The sequence below is a fragment of the Capsicum annuum genome, chromosome 10 (assembly GCF_002878395.1).
Source record: "Capsicum annuum cultivar UCD-10X-F1 chromosome 10, UCD10Xv1.1, whole genome shotgun sequence".
NCBI classification, from domain to species: Eukaryota; Viridiplantae; Streptophyta; class Magnoliopsida; order Solanales; family Solanaceae; genus Capsicum; species Capsicum annuum.
Genome location: NC_061120.1, coordinates 61,625,234 through 61,635,806, shown reverse-complemented (window position 1 = coordinate 61,635,806; position 10,573 = coordinate 61,625,234).

Here is a 10,573-nt window from a genome sequence, read left to right as displayed (position 1 = left end):
TATCCAAATGTGAATTCTGATTGAAATCTGTTGCATTTTTTGTTCATGTTGTGTTTAGTGAGGGGATCATAGTGGATCCTCAGAAGGTTGTTGTGGTTAATATCATGAGCTGAGACTACCCTTATTTGTAACACGGTGCTTAGAACTACAAGTGATCCCAAGCTAACCCATGAACTGACATGATACTTGAGCAACTAATTTAGAATATATAAAATAGCTAAATTTTCTGTGTAGAAGGATAAACATGACATAATCTGAATAAACATTATACTGATAAAGTTTAAAATCTAATAAAAGCAGAAGAGAGAACTGGAATTTACATTTCATGACTCTAACTAACTATCTATCAAACCTCTACTTTAATAAATATAGATAGCTGGTAAATGACTCCAACTACCACTAATAAATGTATATTAATAAATACAATACAGTACATGAACTACAACTAACTGGAGTCCCCCAATAGGAGAACTCATCACCTGCTGGATAGAAGCTACAAATCACTCGATTATGATGTGTAGGCTATAGCTGGTACCTATATTATGAGACAATGTAGCACATAAATGATCTTGGGTGTATTTATACTCCTAAGCACCATAACTTATCCATATTTTAGCTAAGTTTAGAGAACAAAGTGCCTACTTTCTTGTATTTTTATTCTACTTCTATGTAATTGAGCTAACCAATGTGATTAGCATGATTTCAAGTATTAATGAGGTAGATGAAGACATTATGGAACTATGGAATGCGGATGGCATATGACACAAGAGAGAGTAGCAATCTGGACCAAATGTGGCGCCTAGCAACTATGTCCAAGACTACTTTGTCATTTATAAATAGTTCGGGGACTTAGAAGGTAATTAATAGAGAAGAGATTATTGAAAGGCTTAATGCTGAAATTTTACGGATTATTCCTTATTCTGTATTATTCTGAGAGAGGAGAGATGTGGCTTAGCTTGAGGAGAGAGAGATATTTTTCTCTCTTGTTTTCACTATTCGCACACCAAGATCGTCTTCTAGTTTTTGGTATAATGAATATATTTATGACGAATAGTTAGGGTTACGGAAGCCTTGTAGTATAGAATCTATCACTTGGGGTTTTGAATTCATTATGCATTTATTTGTTTACATCATACTCTCTTCGCTTATGTTGAATTCTCGTGGTTGCAAACATAGAGGATATGCCTTAAAATGAAACTTGTTCGAAAGAAAGGTTAATGTTCGGAAAAAAGAGTATTGACAAGAAAATAGGATTACCAACCCCTATTTTATAAGTTAATGCCTTAGCAGGATTAACTACTTGGAGATTTTGTATTGTTTTTGGTGAACACTTTTAATTCGAGAGAACTAAAGTGAATTAGTCCTTGATGGTTGAGAAACACTAGGATTATGTTATTAAATAAATACGTTTCTCTGTAAGCATAATGTATGTATGAATTCATAAAGCCCATAGTTAGTAATTATTGAAAACTACAAGGTGAACATAACCCTAGCTTGCTATTTCTATGAATTTGAATACTACTACACATATTTCATCTTGTTAAAATAAAACCATTAATTTGTGAATTAAATCAAATCCCCCTATTTATTTTATGAAAACAAACGATTAAAAGTCAACTAATTTGCATACAACTTAATTAACACCATATTCCCTGTGGGATTTGACCCCAACCTAGTTGGATTATATATTTGAAAACGACCACTTACTCTCTCGTAGAAGAGGTGTAATTTGGGCGTATCAAATTTTGGCGCCGTTGTAGGGAAATACGGTTGTCAATTGTGTTTATATGTGTTAATTGACTGTTGGACAAGTTTCCTTGTTTTACGTTATTTGTTGTTGTAGTTTGTTACAAGATCATTATTGTTTATGCCACGAACTAGAAGTTCAGGAGAACTATTATTACCCTTCAATCCTGAACCTCATCTCATTGAAAGAATGGCTAACCAATAGGAAGCTGAAAAATTAGCCACATTGGCTAATGCTCAATTAAATCTACAGAATGAAGATAACCCAGGTCAGGTACCTAATTTATATGAGACGTGCAGTAGGGGTAGTTGCACCTATAAATCGAAATCGTCCATTCAGAGGAAGACCAGACCACCGAGCTGCACAGTTTGATGTTAACAATGATGAGGATGATTTAGATGAAACTAGATCTACAGCGGCAATCATTCTACCACCACTAGCTCCTGCGGTGAAATTTGACATCACCAGTACTATGATCCAGTGACTGAATCTGAAAGGACTCTTTAGTGGATTACTTGGTAAGGATCCATATCTATATTTGGTGAATTTTATCAGTATTTGTAAGTCATTTGATAATCCTGGAGTGGGACAAAATGCTATTCATTTAAGATTTTTCCTACTGTCTCTATCTGGAGAGGCAACTATGTGGTTGAATGAGCTGACTCCTAATTCTATAACAAACTGGAGGCAATTGAAAGGAGCTTTCCTAGAAAGGTTCTTTCTGCTCTCTATATTGTTACAGTTGAGGGACGAGATCAGCAACTTTAGGCAATTGGCAAGTGAAACTTTGGATGATACTTGGGCGAGGTTTAAAAACAAGTTGACTCAATGCCAAAACCATAAGATGACTGATGAACACTTGATGGAAATATATACAGAGCTTTGAACTCACTTACAAAGACAATAGTGGATAATGCTGCAAGAGGACCTTTTATGGAGCTCACCTTTACTGAGGTTGTGGACATGTTAGAAAGAATGACTAAGACAAGTAGAGCTTGGCATACTAGAGATTCTATGGTAACAAGCAATAATGGGTCTAATGTAATATCAGCAGAGCAGCTTAGAAGAAAAGAGAAGCACGATTAGGATATGGCTCACATAAAAATGAGATGGATTTGCTCACGAAACATTTGCTATCAGGGAATATAGAAAAGGTAAAAGTTGTGGGTCCTATGTTAACGGAACTAAATCCAACACAGAGGAAGAGGCTAACTACTTGTATAACCAGGGGGTTTCTAGACCAGTGGTCATGGAAACCAAGGTTGGAATAATCAAGGAGATTGGAAGAATAAAAGTGACAGGAGTGGACTGTATGTACCTCCTAGAAGCCGTGAAAATGCTGCCACCATCTCAGGAAAAATGTCCATGGTGGACATGATGGAGAAACTATTAAATGGAGTTAAGGCGTCCAATTCTAGGGTGACTACTATGAAGTAAAAAGTGGCATGACTCCTTATGTGGATGAGAAGTACTACTAGCTAGGTTCTTTATCTTGTTATTTGCACTGAGGAAATTGCTGAGCTTAAGTGTGGGGTGGCTGGTTACTTTGCTACTTGTTTTGTAAGAAAATAGGACCTTCTCCTTAGTATACTTATGGATAGGATTAGTTATTTTGTTCATTTTGTTAGTTATTTAGTCATAATTAGGTGCTTTTCTCAATGATGGATGTATGACGATTGTCTTAAGAGAAAATTTGTGTTTCAATTACATGTAGCTGCTCTTAGAGATCACATGACATTATAACATAAGTATGTGATGGATCATTACATTTGAAACACCCAAGCTCTAATTGTGGCTCTTTTTGTGATTGATGGTTTTACTTGAATTCATGTAATTGTTAGGTCGAGAATCTATAATGATCCTAATTGAGTTGACCATGTGCCATGAGTGTGTAAGATTGTTGTATATTCCTTATTGCAACTGATGCTAGAACTTTCCTGGTATGTATGTAAAGCGAAATAAAGATTGTGAGTTTAGAAGATGATTTAGGCATTTCTTTGATAGCTATTGTTCATACCTTTTTTTGATGTACCTTTGTACATTATCTTAGCTAGCCCCATTAAGCCTTTAGCTTATTCTTTTGTTAGACTCATATGTAGCCTAATCCGTTCTTTAATAGACCGTAATTTGATTCAAAAATCTCCTAAGTGCTTTAATGTAAAATCAATTAGAGGAAAAAGGTAAAATTGATGCCTCCAAAGTCTAGTTATTGGCATGTGAAATTGATTTGGTTGAGAGTAGAAAAAATTGTTGAAAAAGTTCTAAATTTTATCTCGGATGTGTTACAATAAACCTGTTTTGGCCCTGGTTCTTCTTGGACATTGTACACCTCAACTAAGGCAAATCTCTTAAGTTGAGGGTGGCTATTATAGTGGTGCGTAACAAGCAAAGGGTGCAAAAAAGAATATTTGAAAGGGTTGCATACTCCCACCATAGTGTTATTAATTAAACTTAATGAGTTGGTGTGAAAAACAAATCTGTGAAGATAGAAAAAGTGGAAATTGGTTGTTAGAGATTAGTCTTAATTGCATAATGTAGTGTATTAAAGCGCTTAGGAAAGATAGTCACTATTTCTGGCTAGAATAGTTCCTACCCATCCTTTAGCTTGTATTACAACCCGTAAAAGATCTATTTGATCCTAATCTTTGCATTCTGATATTAATGGAGTATTACACTAAGGGTAAGCATATGGTCATCAGTTGTAATTTTTGAATCCTTTGTGAGAGTGAGCGCAACTTGATTCTTGTTCCCATTTTGTTAGAAATTGCATGATTGTGAGTGATTATGGGTAACTTTCTTGTTGTGAGGGCACATGGTTAATGATGTTTGGGTAATTTATATGATTTCTATGGTTAAACGATATGCATGAAATTTCCAACTTAATGAGTCTATTCTTGAGGGTGGGTTGTCTCTAGTAATGATTCCTGAATCTACTTCTAGTAAATAATTGTTGTGTAAGCCTATTTGAGCATCTTGTCTTCCTTTGTGGGTGCTAATAATTGTGTAGTATGCATAAATAGATATGTTTTTCGAGGACTAACAAAGCTTTAAGTGTGGGTTGGTGATCTTGGGTGTATTTATACGCCTAAGCACCATAACTTATCCATATTTTAGCTAAGTTTAGAGAACATAGATCCTAGTTTCTTGTGTTTTTACTCTACTTCTATGTAATTGAGCTAACTGATGTGATTCTCATGATTTTAGGTATTAATGAGGTAGATGAAGACATAATGGGACTATGGAATGCAGATGGCATATGACACGAGAGAGAGAAGCAATCTGGACCAAATATGGCGCCTAGCAACTATGTCCAAGACTACTTTGTCATTTATAATTAGTTCAGGGACTTAGAAGGCAATTATTAGAGAAAAGATTATTAAAAGGCTTAATGTTTAATTTTTATGGATTATTCATTACTATGTATTATTCTGAGAGAGGAGAGAGGCGGCTTAGCTTGAGGAGAGAGAGAAAAACATTTTTCTCTCTTGTTTTCATTATTCGCACACCAAGATCGTCTTCTAGTTTTTGGTATGATGAATGTATTTATGATGCTTTTCATTTTATTCATGAGTATCTAAGTTTATTAGTTAGGGTTATGGAATCCTTGTATAATACAATCTATCACTTTGGGTTTTGAATTCATTATGCATTGATTTGTTTACATCTTACTCTCTTCGCTTATCTTGAATTCTCATGGTTACAAACATAGAGAATATGCCTTAAAATGTAACTTGTTCGAAAGAAAGGTTGATGTTCGGAAAAGAGAGTAGTGCCAAGAAAATAGGATTACCAACCCCTACTTTATATATTAATGCCTTAGCAGGATTAACTACTTGGAGATATCGTATTATTTTCGGTGAATGCTTTTGATTCGAGAGAAATAAAGTAAATTAGTCCTTGATGGTTGAGAAAAACTAGGATTATGTTATTAAATCCAATACGTTTCTATGTAAGCACGATTCATGTATGAATTTATAAAGCCCATAGTTAGTAAGTATTGAAAACTACAAGGTGGACATAACCCTAGCTTACTATTTCTCTGAATTTGAATACTACTACACATATTTCATCTTGTTAAACTGAAACCATTAATTTGTGAACTGAATCAAGTCCCTCCTATTTATTTTACGGAAACGAACAATTAAAAGTCAACCAATCTGCATACAACTTAATTAACACCATATTCCCTGTGGGATTCGATCCTAACATAGTTGGGTAATATATTTGACAACGACCACTTATTCTCTCATAAGAGAGGTGTAATTTGGGCGTATCAATAGATATATATCTAGATCAGTACATTGGAATATATCTTAGAGTATGCATGCTAAGTGATAGTAGACTCACCAAGGGACTAAGATCAACTGAAAGCTGAAATATCTTAAAATATGAGTAACAAATATAATCTGATAAGCTGGTGAATCACTAAACTTAGTTTCTTAAAACTTCACTTTAGTATAATAAGTACTGAAGCTTGGAAGCGATAAATCATGAATATTGTAGGTAAATCTCTTGTATAGCTAAACATGTTGAAGAACTGAACTAAGGATCATGTATGGATACTAGGTCTAAGCCTATTTGATGGAAACTAACAAAACTTGAGGATCTGAATATACAAATATGCTAAATATGAATGTATAATCATACAAAAACAAAACATAACATGCACTACGCTGATTTGATTAACTGAATGATAGATAACTAAATACTGAATAACTGACATTTGAATACTGAATAGCTGACATCTGAGTACTAATTAACTGATATATGAATACTAATTAACTGGTATCTATATATATGTTAACTGATATCTGAATATTGATTATGTATGACTAAAGTGTACTTTGTCTTAGTAACTAGACTAAAACTGTGGGAGGTATCATATTACCGACATGCCCTAATTTAAATTAATTGGGGTCCAACCTGTAACCCCAGTTGGAAAGGTGTCAGTACTGTGCCATGGGTACTAAAATTGGCTATGTGGATCACTAAACTGGTGTTCCAAAAAACTAAAGAGTCACCCTGTACTGGCAGGTTCTCTCATGAGATATATGTCAACCCACAACAGGCAGGTAGACATCTCAAACCTACGCTGGATACGTTGATTTGAAACTCATTGACTGCTACTAAAGGTTACACCTTCTACTGATAGGTGAACCCCCATACTTGGGTTCACTCAATGGTAAATCCCAATCTCAACTAATTGACATTGGAATCATGAACTAGTGCATGCACCAAAGACTGATATACTCAAAAATAGTATTCTGAAAACTGACAGTGCATGCGTAATTTGAAGTAACCACGAACTTGTAAACTGAAGTATTTAACCTGAGATAACACTGTGTAGGTTACTTATTAAAATGATAGTATGATTATTTGGATAAAATCATTGTTTGACTGACTTGTTACTTGAAAATCTGAAATCATGTAAATCATATAGGTATCGGGTGTTCATAACCTACCAACATTGAATTACTATAAAATACGATTACAAAGCTTGAAAATAGTATTAGGGAAACCTAGACATTCTTGATGTTTTCTTAAAGATTCTTGAACTTGGAACCTTGAAATTCTTGTATTTCTTGAGAGAAAAATCTTGGATTAATTCTTTTGGGAAAGGGGAGGGGTTTTATGTGAGTTGATTTGAAGAAGATAGGCATATAATGCCTTTTTGGGTGTTATAATTTGTGGCATGGAATTTGGGGTTGAGAAAAAAGGAACAAAGTTCCCTTTGACCCTTAAAAAATTTGAAACTTTGGGGGAATAAGCTCCACGTCATGTCCCTTATCCCGGGGGAAAGAGCACCGCATCGTGCCGCGGCCATTTCGCGGATCCTTACTATCTCTCACAAAAAATGCCATAATAGTTCATTTGGGTATTGAATTAAGGAAAAATTTGTATCATTGGAAATTTAAATCAATTATTTATCATTTGGTGGGTGTTTCGCTGAAAAACTCAACATATATAAAAAGTTAGACACGTTCAAAGTAGATCCTTGTTGAATAGAATACAAAGATTTAACAGAATCAAAGGCTCTTAGCTCAATTTCGTTCTACGTGATTCCTATGAAATTTTTTTTCCTCAAAGGCACTTCACACTGTAAGATAAATATCATGACAAATGTATTCAAATGACAATCATGGGATTAGAGTTTATACGTGCAGGAATGACAGTTCAAAGTGTAGCCTGAAAATGCAGGATGTTACATTATCTCCCCCTAGGAATTATTCATACTCGAATGATGGATAAAAACTTCTTGAAAAAAGTATGGAATAATGTACACATGAAATGTTTGGTAATGAAGGATATAGATCAGATGAAACGCTATAACTTTTATCATTAAACTGATTTCTGAGCTGACTTGTACAAGGGGTATTACACTGTCTAAGCTAGAATACTTGAAAAACTGAGATTATGCACTAAACACTTATGAACTGAGTCATGACTAAATAGTTAAATCACAAACATAATGCTTGGAATGAACTAAATTCGCAATTTGCATGGACATGAATGAATTACCTCATAGAAATACTCATGAGACTTTGGATAGTATGACTAGATAGAAAGATGGAAAACCATAGGTACTTGTCTGTCTGACTGCTAAACTAAGTTGCTGGCTATACTGACTGAATTATACAGGAAGCTAATACTCAACTAGGATAATCTGAATAAGATATCTAAGTAAGGAATCTTAATATGGTAATAACTCTATAACATGGGATGTAGGGCTTTGAAACATAAGATGTGATACCACCACTAGGCCTTAAGTAAGGAATCTTTTACGCTTAAGCTTAGCCCTAAGTTTGAGTTCAACTACATACCCTCACTATGTTCAAGCCTTACTCAAAATAAATGGGTATTGCACATAACACCATAATAATAGTCTAATCCATGAATTCAATACCCTATAAATTTTTACAACTTCTCATCTCAAGAATAATTCTTCTTACCACTTCAATGACTAAATTTAACCTCTTACTAGAAAGTCACCAGCGCATAACCATCATGACATTCAAGCCTATCATTATACCCACTTATACACTTTTGGTTAATCAACCCACTTTGAAATTTTTCCATATTCGCTAATACTTCTTGTCAATAACAACATCCATACATTATTAGTAAGAACAAACACATAGAATTCTCAACTAACATGACATATAACAAAAATCCTACCTCAATCATTCTTCACACTTATAACCTGAGATACAACAAGCATGCGATAATCTTTTATACCCCAACATGAGACATTTACTCTATCCAATCTAAATAGTAACTTATCACCACTATCCATACATAAGGAGAGATCACTGAAAGGTTAGAATATGATATCCTGCAGCATAAAATAATAACTTTGACACTTAACTGAAGCCTGAGGAATAGGATATCAATGGTATGAATTCATTACAAATATCTAAACTGAGGACAAATATGACATAATCTGATTTTCACTAGTTATTAAGGGTGTACCATGAGTACTTGGAGCTGAACATTTTGTAAAGCATGAGTACATGAGTCATGAGCTGTATGACTTGAGTTTAGATTTAATAATTTTAGGGAATATGATTTGTACTGCTAAGTGAACTAGAGCTCCTTATAACAAGAACTCGGAGCATACATAATTCTATCGGAAGTGCATGAATATGATCTATGATCATGGAGCTAACATATAAGTCCTGAGTAGCTATCATGATGGCTACAATATAAAACTTTGCACTGGGATAAGAATAGGTTGGTCATCATCCTCCCTTACTACTATTCTACAATGTACTGGCATCACTACTAGAATCTAAGAGCCTAACTTAATTCCTTGTTCTATCATTTGCCTTTAGATTTAACCTATCATTCTAAGTATGTTGACCTCTTTAATAAATTCTAAACTGAAATGTAACTATTTTAATCTTGATCCTGTGACATAACAATACACATAAATACTAAACTTACCCTAAAAGATTACACCTGATAGTGTAAAAGACACTGCTAGTACTTTTTTCTGAGATACAACTCTTAGCTTTCTATAGTACCACTAGTCATCATATAATAACTTAAATACTACCCAACCTAGAATCTTCATGAGTTTCACCATACCATGAGAATTACCATAACAACAGCATGCCCTACATTATAAACATATAATTTTAAGTTAACATACTTAAATTCTTGCATACACAATTTCAAGCCTACTAGTTCAACTTTCATACAACTATCCCTAATTAATACATAATCTTCTAAATCCATATAAATACTATCCCACTTCACTACTGCTAAATTTCTAGGTTCGTGCTTCTAACTCTAGATCATATACTATCAAAGGATTCTAAGAAGGGATCTGAGGGCACATCTGACTTTGGCTTACTGGATGATTTTTATGAACATGAATGAAATATTTCAAACTTTAGAACTTAAAAGCAATGATGGGATACTTTTGAGCCTGCGTACAATCCCATAACTGTTTGTGGGGATTGTCTGAGAAAACTTTATATGTAAGAATTTAAACTTGGCTACTTTTGTTACCTCAAGGATAAGCTAGAGTTGGCAAGAATGGAGTAACGTAGGAATATACATTAATTTCTTAGAGAATACTTGTACTTCATGATCTAAGACATGAATGAAAGGAAATATTTATTAAATTCCTTACAGCCTCTCAAATAAAAGTACGGATGTCTTCGTACCGTCCTGTAAGACTCTACTAGACATGGCTTCATAGACACCCTAGGACATTTGAACTTTGTACGCTGATACCAAGTTTGTCATGACCTGATACTATCCCTTAGTCATGACATAGTGCTTAGACCCACAAGGGATACCAAGTTAACCCATGAACTA